Source organism: Pteropus alecto, unplaced genomic scaffold, assembly GCF_000325575.1.
Source record: "Pteropus alecto unplaced genomic scaffold, ASM32557v1 scaffold177, whole genome shotgun sequence".
NCBI classification, from domain to species: domain Eukaryota; kingdom Metazoa; phylum Chordata; class Mammalia; order Chiroptera; family Pteropodidae; genus Pteropus; species Pteropus alecto.
The window spans coordinates 12,672,024-12,684,725 of record NW_006442207.1 but is presented as its reverse complement, the minus strand read 5'-3'; positions in this window follow the sequence as shown (position 1 = coordinate 12,684,725).

Here is a 12,702-nt window from a genome sequence, read left to right as displayed (position 1 = left end):
AACAGGATCCCATCACTTATCACTATCTGACATGACATCATAAATTCACCTATTTGCTTGTTGTTAGTCTCTTTCTCTACATTGCACCTCTAAAGTAAGCTCCATGAGGGCAAGTACTTGTTTGGTTTTCTCCTGCAGCGTAGTGTCTCAAATACTGCCTGGCATATTGTGGGCTTTCAAATGCTTATTGAGTGAATTAAGATAACTTTCACTCCTTGGGGCTTTGGCACCTACCATGCCCTCTGTCTGGTTTTCCCCTCACCCTTCTTTTTGCATGGCTAGCTTCTTCACATTCTGTAGATCTCAGCTTAAATGTCACTGCCTCAAAGAAGCCTTCCCTGATTACCTTATTCTAAGTTAAGTTTCATTACTCCACTTGCATTTTCTATTTCAATCTCTTATTCTTGCTGTAGTACTTATAACAACTTCCCTTTATCTATTTGCCTGTTGCCTCATCCCTATGTCTCCCCACTAAAATGCAGATTCCATAAGGGCAGAGGCTGCTATGGCTGTCTCATTCACTACTGTATCCCCAGGGCCTAGTATAGTTGCTGGCAAATAATAAGCACTCAAGAAATATAGTTGGATAGACTTTTAATGGCTAAAAACTGGAAGGCATCCAAATATCATTAATATTTGCACACACAGTAAATACCAGGCACTGTGGTAAACATTTCACATGCAGGATTTCATGGCATCTTCTCAAAAACCTTATGAGATGGGTTCAGATACCACCATCTCCACTTGCAATGAGGAAATTGGTTCAGGGACATTAAGTAATTTATCTAAGGTCACACAACAGACCCATTACACCACACCACCTCGTTGTGTTTTTATAATTTTTTTTTAAAAGAAAAGAAAAGAAGATGAACTAGGGGTAACAGTTTAGGATCCAGGCTTTACACAAAAGATGCAAAGCATATTTGGCTCTGAGCTCCCTAGAAACAAGGGCAAAGAGAAAAATATAACCAGTTATGACATCCTTGGTGCTTCAAAGATAAAGCAAACTACTCACTAGGAAAAACACCTTTCCCAAGTGCTGAGGTTTGTGAAAAATTCTCCATGAAGCTGATAAACACAGCAGTGTTCAATCAAGTGGTCTGTAGCTTCAATAGCATACCTATATCCAGATAGTTGTTGGCCAGCTACAAATGGAAGTTCAGTAAAAGCAATTCCACAAGAAACCGAATTTATACAGCCAGGGGTATCAGATCTGGTAGTCTGGCTAGACCTGTAGTTAAAATTGGGTAGATCTCCAGCAAACTCCTACAATATTGCAAATTCGACCTATTAAAGACTATTAGTGAAAATCCAGAGACAAGAAGTGACATTCATCTTAAATTTCAACCCTACCCAGTGAATTTTCCAGGTAAGGTGTCATCCTGCACACTGAAGGAGAGTAGGAAGAAGGGGCTAGGCCTAGGCAGTGAGGAGGCACACTTTTTCCAGAGGTCCACTCTAATTCCTCCTAATGGAGGGAGGAGGCCAGAGAATAAAGTGTTAAATCAAGCTATATTCAGATACTGCAATATGCTTATCAGCCCTTCAGCTGGACTTGTGAGGAAACCTGCAGAACAAAGGAAGATTTCTGCTGGGATTGCCAACAACCCATTATCCTACACTCTGAAGGGGAAAACAGGAAAAACAGTCTTTAAGTGGCTCCCTACACAAAATAAAATTATTCATTCCCTACGGCTAAAACCATAAGAAATCTATGGATTAAAGGCTAGGAACTGCCAGCAGGCCTATCATACTACATAGTCCTATCTCCTCACTGTATGTCAGTATCAATGGAAAATGGGTAAACAAAGTCTTTAAACTGTAACTCATAGGAACTAAAGAATAGTGTATAAACTGAATTCCTGTACACTTGGGGTCCCTCTCAGTATCTTTATCCCTCTCTGTCTTTCCATCCCTCTCACCATCTTTACTGTCCCTCTCAGTGCCTTTACTCTTTGCTCTTTCTCTCACTGTCCTTGTCTCTATAGTCTCTGTCCCTCTGAGTCTCTCAGGCTGTCTCTGCCTCTGAGAGGAGGCCACACTCTACCTATGGAGTGTTAACCCTTCTCTAATAAACTCTCCTTTTGACTCTAACTTTGGCGTGTTTCAAATGCTTTCTTACACTCCGCCAAGAACCCTCTTCTCTCTCAGTGCAAGGCTTGAGTCCCCCACCCCCGAATTTGCCCTGTCCTGCATCGCCCCCAACCTCTTGTGCCCCAGTCAAGGGAGTAAAGCTCACATTACACGGGTGAGGAAACACCCCCACCCCCAAACATAAAAATGATCTTGCAGCATACACTTGACTTCACTTATTTATTTTTTTTTAATTACAAACTGGAGACAGGGGCCCTCAGCTTGGGGAGTTTGGGGAGCTTTGCCAGAAGGAGGAGAGGAGAAAGGGCAAGTGGGGGCTTACTGCAGGGCAGGCTTCTAAGGGGAAGATGATGGGGAACAGGAAGGAGAGAGGAAACAAAGGGTCCAGGCCCTTCCATCCGCAAGCCCACGTGAAAGAAAAGAGCAACAGGACACCCACCCAGAGATGTCCTTGGTCCCTTCTCGCCCTTCCCCAGTCATCCAGCAAAAACGTGAGAAAATTCAAAGACGTGCATGAAGCGAGTGGCCAGTAGTCTTGGTAAAAAAGCAAAATGACAGGTGACAGGTGTACCCAACTCTGACACACAGCTGAGGTCTCCCTCCTTGTCTAGGAGGACAGTCGGGTACGTGCTCCCCAGGGCGGCCTGCGGCGCCCTCAGCCCAGGCCTTTCCTCTTCTGCTTGCTGCGGCGCTCCGTCGCTTCCCCCGGAAGGCTGTTGTCGCTGTTGTCGCTGCCGTCGCTGCCGGCGGGCGCGCGCAGCAGGCGCCTCTGCACACGGAACTCGGGCTCGCGGACGCGCGGCGCTGCCTGCAGCAGGAACTCGCCTCCGCTGAAGGTGACGCGCACATCGGTGCGCGGGTACGTGCCGTACACTCGCCGCAGCTCCCGGAGCACGAAGTCCGGCAGCTCCAGGCGCGGGCCCAGCGCGCGCTCCACGCGGCCCCAGCGCAACTCCGTCTGCAGGCTGCCGCCCTCCGGCCACGGCGCCCAGCTCTCCGACACCGCCGTCCCCGCCGCCGCGGGCGCCTGCAGGAACGGACCCGTAGCTGGGCTGCGCGGGGAACGGCGGGCTCAGGGACGCGGCGTAGGCCTGTGGGAAGGCCCACCAGGGTGGCACAGCCCCGGGGAGCGCGCCCGGACTGTGGAAGCAGTGGTATTCCCTCGGGGCGGTCCAGTTGCCGGAGCTCAGGGCTGGGGGCGGGCTGCAGAAATTGTGGGTCTGGATAGGGGGCAGCAGCAGGGGGCCGGACAGGTATGTGTAAGTGAGGGGCTGCAGTGGAGGCCAAACGCCTTCCCCAGGCGCCAGGCAGCTGTATGAGTACATGATCGGAAGCTCAGGTGGCGGTGATTTTTACTGGAGCCTGGTCCTAGTCCTGGTCGTGGTCCAGACCTGTGGTGAGGGTGTGTGTGTGGATACACTTTGTTCTTATCAACACCACCTGTCCCTGCGCCTGCCTAGCCAGGCCTCTGATTCATAGCATGAGCCCATGAGTACATACTTCCTGACTTTGGAGAACTCTTCCTAAGGTGTTCAGCTCCCACTTCACTGCTTGTCCCAGGGCTGGGCCCAAACCCTAGGCTCCCCAGCGGACACTAAGGACCCAAGACCTTTTCAAGCCCTCACCCCCGAAGTGCTCTTCCACTCACTTGTCTCCTTCAGCGGGGGTACTTGATCCTCAGCATTTGGGGGAGTCAGATAAGTGCAGAGCAGGGCTCCTCTCCACCACTTTTTAGTTGAGCTTCTCTCGTCCATGCCCTGCCTCAGCCACACCTCTCCGTTTCTAGGCAAAGGGAAACACCTTACACTGGCCAAGAGCCAGCCTACTTGTGTCTACATTGGTGAGCCTGTGAGTTGTACCCGCAGTAACCTAGATGCTAACCCTTGTGCTCAGTGATGCCCTCACCACAACTTGCTCAAACTCACACAGCCATTTCTAGTAAAGGAAAATTCAACCCCATGTCTGTCTCAAGACATTTTCCTTATCGCCAATCCATGCTGGCTTTCTTTCAGGTAATCTCACAGTCCTCCCACTCTAGAATGTTACATAAGAACGTCTAGTTCTTAATAACTGTGAAGAACATGGTGATATCATCCACATTTAATAGATAAGAAACCAGAGACTCAGAGAAGTTAGGCTACTTTTTCAGGGTCACACAGTCTGTAAGTAGCACAGTGAGATTTGAACCCAGTCCAACTGATTCTAAAGCCCAGTAGCTAGTTGGGGGAAGCTAGAAAGATTGCTTCATCCAGACAAGGTGAACCCTGTCTGAGTTCTAGGATCCTCTTGCTGCAGGTCAAAACCCTGTACCTCTTTCTCAGTGGGATGGGTGGTAGTTGCTAGATGATTAAAACTGAGGCTGAGCTACCAGGTCCTCATACTTTCCTTCCCCCTTCTGTTGACTCAAGCAGTATTACCAATGACTCCCACAGGTTATCCTAGGTTCTTAGCATCCCTCAAAGCCCATCTACTTTCTGGAAAGGTCTCCTAACACTCATCCTCACCCTTTCACCCCTAAGATGTCCAAAGCCTAAACCCCGGGAACCTGTGAATATATTACATGGCAAGGGGGGATTAAGGATGCAGTGGTATTAAGGTTGTTAATTGCTGACCTTAAAATAAGGGGATCATCATTGATTATCCACGTGAACCTAATGTAATCATAATGGTTCTTAAACATGGAAGAGGGAGGCAGAAGAGTTGGAGTGATGTAATACAAGAGTCAACCAGCCATTGCCGGCTTTGAAGACGGAAGGTATCATGAGCCACAGAATGCAGACAACCTCTAGAAGTTGGAAAAAGAAAAGAAAATGGATTCTTCTCTAGAGCTTTCAGAAAGGAATGTAGTCCTGCCAACACCTAGATTTTAGTCAATGACACCCATTTCAGACTTCTGACCTCCTCTGATAATTAGTTCTAGCACCAACAGGAAATTAATGCACTGCTCTACTTCTATTTATAACATTGCCCCTCCCTCCAAATCCCAACACCTGAAGAATATCCAAGACTACCTGTAGACTGACCTCCTTGCCTGGAGCTGAGGGACCTTGTGGGACTAGCTTGTTTCTCCACATGCTCCCACTCATCCACAGGGATCTGGTCACAACTGGTGAGAGGTAGGGAGATTGTGAGACCAAGCTTAAGTTGGAGCCTGGCAGGGTGAGAAGCCTGCATTTTGATACTGATCCCTACATGCTTAAGGAAGATCTCTGCTGGTCTGGGAAGGTAGTTTTTAGGCAAAATGAGAAAGATAAGGATGAAGCTGTTTCTCAGCTTCCATTCACCCTGATTCCGGTAACAGCTCCCAGATTTTTTGCATCCCGCACTTTACTCTCAGTTAAGTGGTTCTGGGGGAGCTTGCTTTATTCCATCCTTAAGTTAGGGTGATTTAGGGCTAAACCAGTCAGCATTATCATCCCTCCGGCCATCATGATTTTTTTTTTAAGGTAGCCATATGACTCAATTTAGGCCAATGGGAGCCAATCCCAGAACTTTGTTATCTTATTGGGTGGAGAGAAGTGCTCTCTTTCCCCTGGACAGAAATTTGAAAGAATGCAATCTGGGTGGAGAGGTGAAGGCCTGTCTGAGCATGGAGCCACAGAATTAGAGCCAAGGGACAGAGGGAGATATTGGGTCTTGATGACATCATTTGAATCTTGGACTTTAAAGTTACACAAGTCAATAAATTTCTTTTTTTCCCTCCAGTTTTATTGAGATATCACTAACATACACCACTGTATAAGTTTAAGGGGTATAGCAAAATGACTTACATATTTGTGAAATGATGACCACAGTAGGTTTAGTTAGTGTCCATCATCTCACATAGATACAAAAAGAAAAAGGAAGAAAAAATTTTTTTTCTTGTGATGAGAACTCCTAGGATCTACTAACAATTTTCAAATATACCACATAGCAATGCTGCTTATTGTCATGTACATTACATTTCTAGCACGTATTTATCTTTTAACTGGAAGTTTGTACTTTTTGTATCTTGACCACCTTCTTCCAATTCCCCCTCCCTCCACTTTCCAATAAATACCCTTCTTACTTAATCTAGTTTGAGTGGAGTCTTTATTTATTTTTTACTCATAGCTAGTTGTGTTTACTTCATATAAATTTAACTACAGAATACATAATGAAATTGACTTTTAAAAAATTATTATTACAAAGCACCATCTCCTAAGTCTTTAGAAAATTAAATGGTTGGGTTGTTATACTATGGAGCAGAGTCCTCTGTTGCTTACATCGTGTCCCCCACGCCCAGTGTTTTATTATGAAAAAATATTTAAATACGGCAACCTGAGTAGTTTTTGATCAGTGAACCCCAGGATCGGAGGTCTCTTGTGGGCAAAGTAGAAGATAGATTGGTGAGAGAGAGGCTGAAAGCCAATCTTGTAGGAAGTTCTCACATTAGCCCAGGAAAACTGACAACCGAAACAGGCACAGGGGAAGGAAAAGAGAGGTGGGAGCAGATTCACCTGGACTTGATCCTGTATGACTACCTAGATGGAGAAGGTAGGATAGGGGCAGATAAACATGTTTTTAGCTCGGTCACCTGGGTATCCGAGGCAATTCTGGAGATAAAAACCTTAGTGGGCAATTGGAAGTTGAGGGAATGGTGAGTTCAGTTGGGACATTTGGGGAGCTGTCCAGCAGGCAGTTTTATATTCAGACTAGAGTTGGAAGGTGGGGTAGGAATGAAGGAAAGGGACAAGGTACAGTTACCAGAACAGCTGCTACTCTGGCCCGCATCACACTGTGTTGTCATGTCTGCCAACGTGTTGGGTTCCACTTAGGCTTTTTGAGGGAGGCAATCTTGCTTTTGAAGTCCCTTTTACCCAATATAGCTGATGGCCTGGCAAGTTGGAGTGAACACATGAAGAGTATTGAAAATGGAAACTTTAGAGACCCTCTCTCTGTCTTTAGAAAGCCCTGGGGAAAAGTGCCCCAGTGAAGGGGACTGAGGAAGAATTGTTAGGAGGAGAACATGGTGGAACCTAGAGCAGAGAGGTCAGAAGCCAGGGGAGGAGAGAATTTTACGGAGAGAGAATTTGTGTATTTATCTGTCCCCTGATCCAGAAACTCCTCAAGACCCAGGCGTTCCACTTCAGAAGTCATGCAGGCAAAATGACCTTCAGTGGATGGCCATGTCTCCTCCCAGTTAGCTCTGTGCTTGGCAACCAGGAAGGGAAACCAGAGATAATCACAAGGTCCCTCCCTGATGCTGACACAAAAGGGAGACTGTAAAATCAGAGGGCTGAGGTGCCTCAGATTGTAACCATAGGGCATTAAACACAACATAGGGGCCAAAATCTTTCCTATTGCTTCACACTCAGTTCTGGCCCTTAGACAGCCCTACCTATTCCTGTCCTCCAACTGGTCACCAAGAGAAGGCTCAGTAAAGACTCAGGATTTGCTTTGGAATAAAGACACATACTGGCTAGAGATGGAAAAGCAGAGGCACACTTTTCGTCAATTTATATGGGTTCTAATGTGCCAGGCTCCATGCTAAATGCCGGGTTTCCTGCCCTCTATTCTCACAGCCAAGAACGTACAGATGAGGGTAAGGGTAGGGAGGGGGGAAAAATGGTCACCTTTCTTCTAGTCATGAGGGCATTCTGGAGCAGGAGGGATTTCTGCAATTGCTTAAAGTCTATAAGAGAGATGACGTGTGTGTCCGCGCGCGTGTATGTGTGTGTGTGTGTGTGTGTGCGTGCGCGTGCGCGCGCGCGGCTTAGGGGAGACATAGGAGATAAGAACAGGTCTGAAGGAGCGGGATTGGAGAGAAGAAAAACGAGACAGACCAGTGGCAGATGGATGCTGGGGACAAGGTTCATGGGGTCCTGGGGTACTCCCCAAGAACTGGTTGAACAGACTCTAGCCCCTGGACACCAGGGCTCTTGTGTTGGACCATTTGCTGTGGACAAGCTCTTTACTAGGTTGTCAGGAAGAAGGGAGAGAATGATATTTCTGTTGACAACAATCAACAAAGGCATGAAGGCCAAAAGTTTGTGAAACTCTTGTGCCCACAGAATCCTTGTAAATGCATGAAATAGAGGTTAACAAAAGGAGGGTCCATAACAAAGAAGTGATGGAGCTAAGAAACTGAATCCCAGAACCCTGGAAGCTAAAGCCCACTCTCGTTGCCCTATGTCCCAGGTTAAACAAACAGGTCTGGAGTATGTGCTGTTTGTGTGGAAACCTAACCAGGCTTACAGCCCTGTTGGGAGAAGACATGGGACCAGACTAGACTGAGCAAAACAAAACTTGGAGGGCCTGCAAGAGTAAGAAGGGGAAAGACTCCTGTACTAGGAGTCAGGAGAGCTAGGTTCCGGTTTGTCTGGATCTCTTGCTTATTGTGTGAAAGTCACTGAATCTCTCTGAACCTCAGTTTCCTCATCTGTAAAATGGGGATAATAGCACCTACCTTCCAGGGATGACATGAGACTCAACAAGATAATGAATACTGAGTGATTGACACAATAAGGGTTCATAGTTAGTGCTCAATATTCCTTATATTTTATTATTACTATTATTAATAGGAGGAGGTTAGGCTACATGGTTACCCTCTCAGGACCAGGCGCCTGTGGCCTGAGCGCTGGTCCCCATGGCTCAAGCTGGTCTGTCCACTCCTGAGGGACTCACAATCCAGCATCAAGGAGTCTCAGGTCATGCCTCTGACATCTCCTTATCTGCCTCGGCTGTGCATCCAGTCAGACAACAAGGCTTATAGGAAGGTGCTGAGCTCTTTCCATTCTCTGCATTAATACTAAGGAAAGATGGGGGAGAAGGGTTGCTCAGAAAAACCTTGCTGTTTTGAACTTGTTAACTGAGTATAAATGAATCAGGAGGCATTGGCTAGAAATAAATGATAAAGATTTATTCAAGGGTCTTGGGATTTGCAAATGGGACATACAACTAGGCAATACCTAGAGTGTTTCGAAGAAGAGAAGCTGAGAGTTCTCACAGAAAAAGTACATTCTTGAGAAGAATCGATTCTGCATCCTTAACCTCTGAATTGGTGGGAGATGGTAATTTTCCAGATGTCAGGTGGTCTGGTCACTGAACACTCTTGCCTAAGATCGTTGGGGGGTTATCTATAGGATTTACATGTCATAGGATTTGAGTCTCATGTCATCCCTGGAAGGTAGGTGCTATTATCCCCATTTTACAGAGTAGTATCTCCATGCATTGACGCACAACCAAAAAGTTCAGAAGTTTAAGTTCAGGGGCTAGTTAAAGCAAGAACAGGATCATTTTCTCATGCCTCAGCCTACTTGATTGTAGTAATTTAGCAGCTTGACTCCAGTGACTCCATTTTATTTCTTCACGCTTTCCTCAATCTGAAATAACATTAAGGCTTCCAGAACCGGATAAGCAGGTCAGAATCCAGGCAACCTGCCCCCTTCATGCTAACATCCACGTTCTTTTTGGTCCCCAAGGGCAAGTGCCCATGACAAATATGGCGGCGGCAGCCTCAGGCGGGGACACCTGCCAGGCAGCAGTCCCCAGAGCCGCGCGTAGCCAATCGCTGGGCGGGGGCGGAGGAAGAGGCCGGGAGAGCGGCCCCCCCGCGCGGCGCGCAGGAACACTGGCTCGCACCTGGCTCAGGGCTACCCAGATCAGGCTTCGGCTGCCTCTATTGCGGTGAGGGGCTGGCGGCGGCGGCGGGGCTCGGGGACAGGAGCAGGCAGGTCTGGGGGGCCAATCAAATGCAAAAGACAAACCAATGAGGCTGGAATGCCATCCGCTCTGGGAGTCCTGGGGGCTGTCTGACGCGGTCCCTGAGGTGATCAGATGGTAGGTTGGGAGAGTTCTTGGGTCAGGGTGGGAGAAAGAAGTTTAGGCTTAAGGGAAAAGGATAGAATTCTTGCAGAGGGGCTCCCTGTGGCTGGTGTCGCGGCATGTATCAGGTCAGGATTCATTTCATTAACATAATAGCCCTGGTGAGTAGTAAAATTACTTGGGGAGCTTAAAAGAACACCATGCTGGGTCCCATCCTTGAGAATTCCGATTTACTTGGTCAGGGGTGGGGCCTGGACCTGGGTGTTATGAGCAGGTGATTTTAACGTGCAGATGGGTTGGAGAACCTCCTTGTGTTTCGGCGCCGCTCGTGAGTAAAGAAAGATCTCCTGGATTGATCCCAGACTCCTCAGCGGCTTGGGAGGGGCAGGTGGTTCTAGGGTGAGGTTGCTGACCCTTCAGTACTGCTGTAGTAACCTGCCCTGGAGGGAAAGGGAGAAGGAGAAGGTCTCTCCCCCAATAAGGTGGAAGTTCAGTTCCAGCCTGAGGAGGAAGATAGGCCTGCCAGTGCGGGGCACCCGCAAAAGCCCTGCCACGGCTGGACCTCGCTGTGGTGGGACTGGGCAGAGAGATGAGGCTCCCGGGTGTGAAACAGGAAGCACAGCAAACAATTCGGAAGTCAGCTGCTTGTTGAGAAAAGGATACGCCTAATATTTGCAGAGTACCTGTATTATACCTTTCAATTTCATTTGATACCCCTGAGGACCGTCAGGGAACCGATTTGTTTCTCCTGCTTCACAGACGTAGGAATAAAAGCTTGTTAGTAATAACATGTAGACCTATCCCACCTCCAAATTTTGCTTATTACTAGCTTTTCCCCCTCTACACTAGTTGCTTCTCATACAGTCTCTAGACTCGAAGGGAATCGGAAGCAAATACCCACCTTCCTTCTGATGCTCCTCACTCCAGGGACCCAGTCTGGCATCCTTTGTTTGCTCCACCAAATCCATCAGCCCCAGCCATCCAGGAAGATGCTACTGTTCCCATCCTTTTCTAGTTTTTTTATCTCCCAGAATCCTGATGGGATGAAGAAGGGAGAGTATTTATTTATTTATGAATGAAAATAAGTGTATCATTTATTTATATACTTATTATTTTTATATGTCTATAAGTGTAGAAGGGGGAGTTTTACATGATACCCGGGGCTTCTTCCAAACAGATCTGATTCTGTCACCTCATCTCCCCCCATCCCATTGTCCTCAGGACAGAATCTTGTGTTACAACCCTTCGATCTGATGCCTTTCTACCTCCCTGCTTTGAGCTCTCTTCCCATATTTTTTCTGGTTTTCTTAGCACAGTGCTGGGCACATGGTAGAAGCTTAATAAATGTTACTTTTTGTTATTATCTCTAGTCCTCTGTGCACCTGTTGCCTTGCTGTACATGTTTTACTCAGCAGGGCACATGGTAATAATCTTGATGGATTCCCCACGTTGCCAATTTCTGACTCCCACAGCCAAGCAGAATGCAGAGCTGAGAGGCACAGTGGGATCTGGGATTGATACTCCTCCTCCTATGGCTGCTTCTCTTCCCTAGCGCTGGGATGCCCCTACCGGCTATTTAGGGGCAAATTGACCCAGTAGGTATTAGTTGAGCACCTGCTGTGGTAAAGGAGCCTGGTGGAGGCAGAGTAGAAATTAGGGGGGGCTGACCTGGTACTGTCCTTAAGGAGCTTGGGGTCTGGAGGAAGGTAAGGGAGGCACTTGGATCCTGAGACAAGGGATCTTAAAAGGGGTGAGAACACATGACTAGGTATACTTGGAAGTCTGGTGCCACTGACCTAGGCCTTGAATCAGCAGGATTTGATAAGACGTTGGTGGGGTGTGGGCATAGTGACATGAGAAATGCTGAGATAATTTTAGTCAAAAATGCCTGTTTTGAATCTTGGCTCTAGCACTTAATACCTCTGTGATTTGGGGCCAGTTATTCATCCTTGAGAGCCTTGGTTTCTTTATTTATAAAACGAGGACTGGAAATAGTAATAAGAGTTATAAGGATTCATTATAATGGATAAAAGCCATTATAAAAGCCAGGCATATCTTATACACCTGAGAAATGGTATATAGTCACAGCTAGGGTATTTAGGTGGAAGAAACAGCATGAAGAAAAGTGTGGAGGTGGCATTTAAAAAAGAATTCGAGGGATGGCAAGATACACCCAGCAGTGAGAGGAATGTTGGGTGCTGGAAAGACAACTTCAGTCATGGATTTGGCAAAAAGGACACTGACTGGAACCCTTTAAAGATCATAAAACCAAACTTCAAAGACATAACAAAAAAGTAATAATACCTACTGTTTATAGAGGGTCTTCTAAGTGCCAGGCACTATGCTTGATGCTTTAAATACCTTTTGCATTTCGGCCCAAAGCAATCTAAGAGGTTGGGTTTATTCCCACATTATAGATGAGACTGAGGCCCAGGGAGAGGGAGTGTCTGGCTCAAAGCCATACAATTGGGACCATACCAGTAGTGGGGAAAGACAGAACCTGCCTCCAGCAGGTTACCCCACAAGGTGCCAAGGTGGGGGTGGAGTTGGTTGCAGGTTACAAGATATTTCACCTAGGTTATGCAACTAGGTGGTGTGGGCTCCTCCTCTTTCTCTCTGGGAGAGGGAGGTAGGGCTGTTGGTCTCTGCTGGGGTGGATTGAGGATGGGGGAGGGCTAGTAGGGGAAGGCATTTCCTGGTGGAGGAGAGGAACAATCTGAAAGAGAAACCGCTTTAGTGACCCTGCACACTCCTTGCTCAGCTTCTTCTCCTGAGCAGAGGCTTACCCGGACGGGCTGCTTTGCCTCCAGCTCTGCCTTGTGG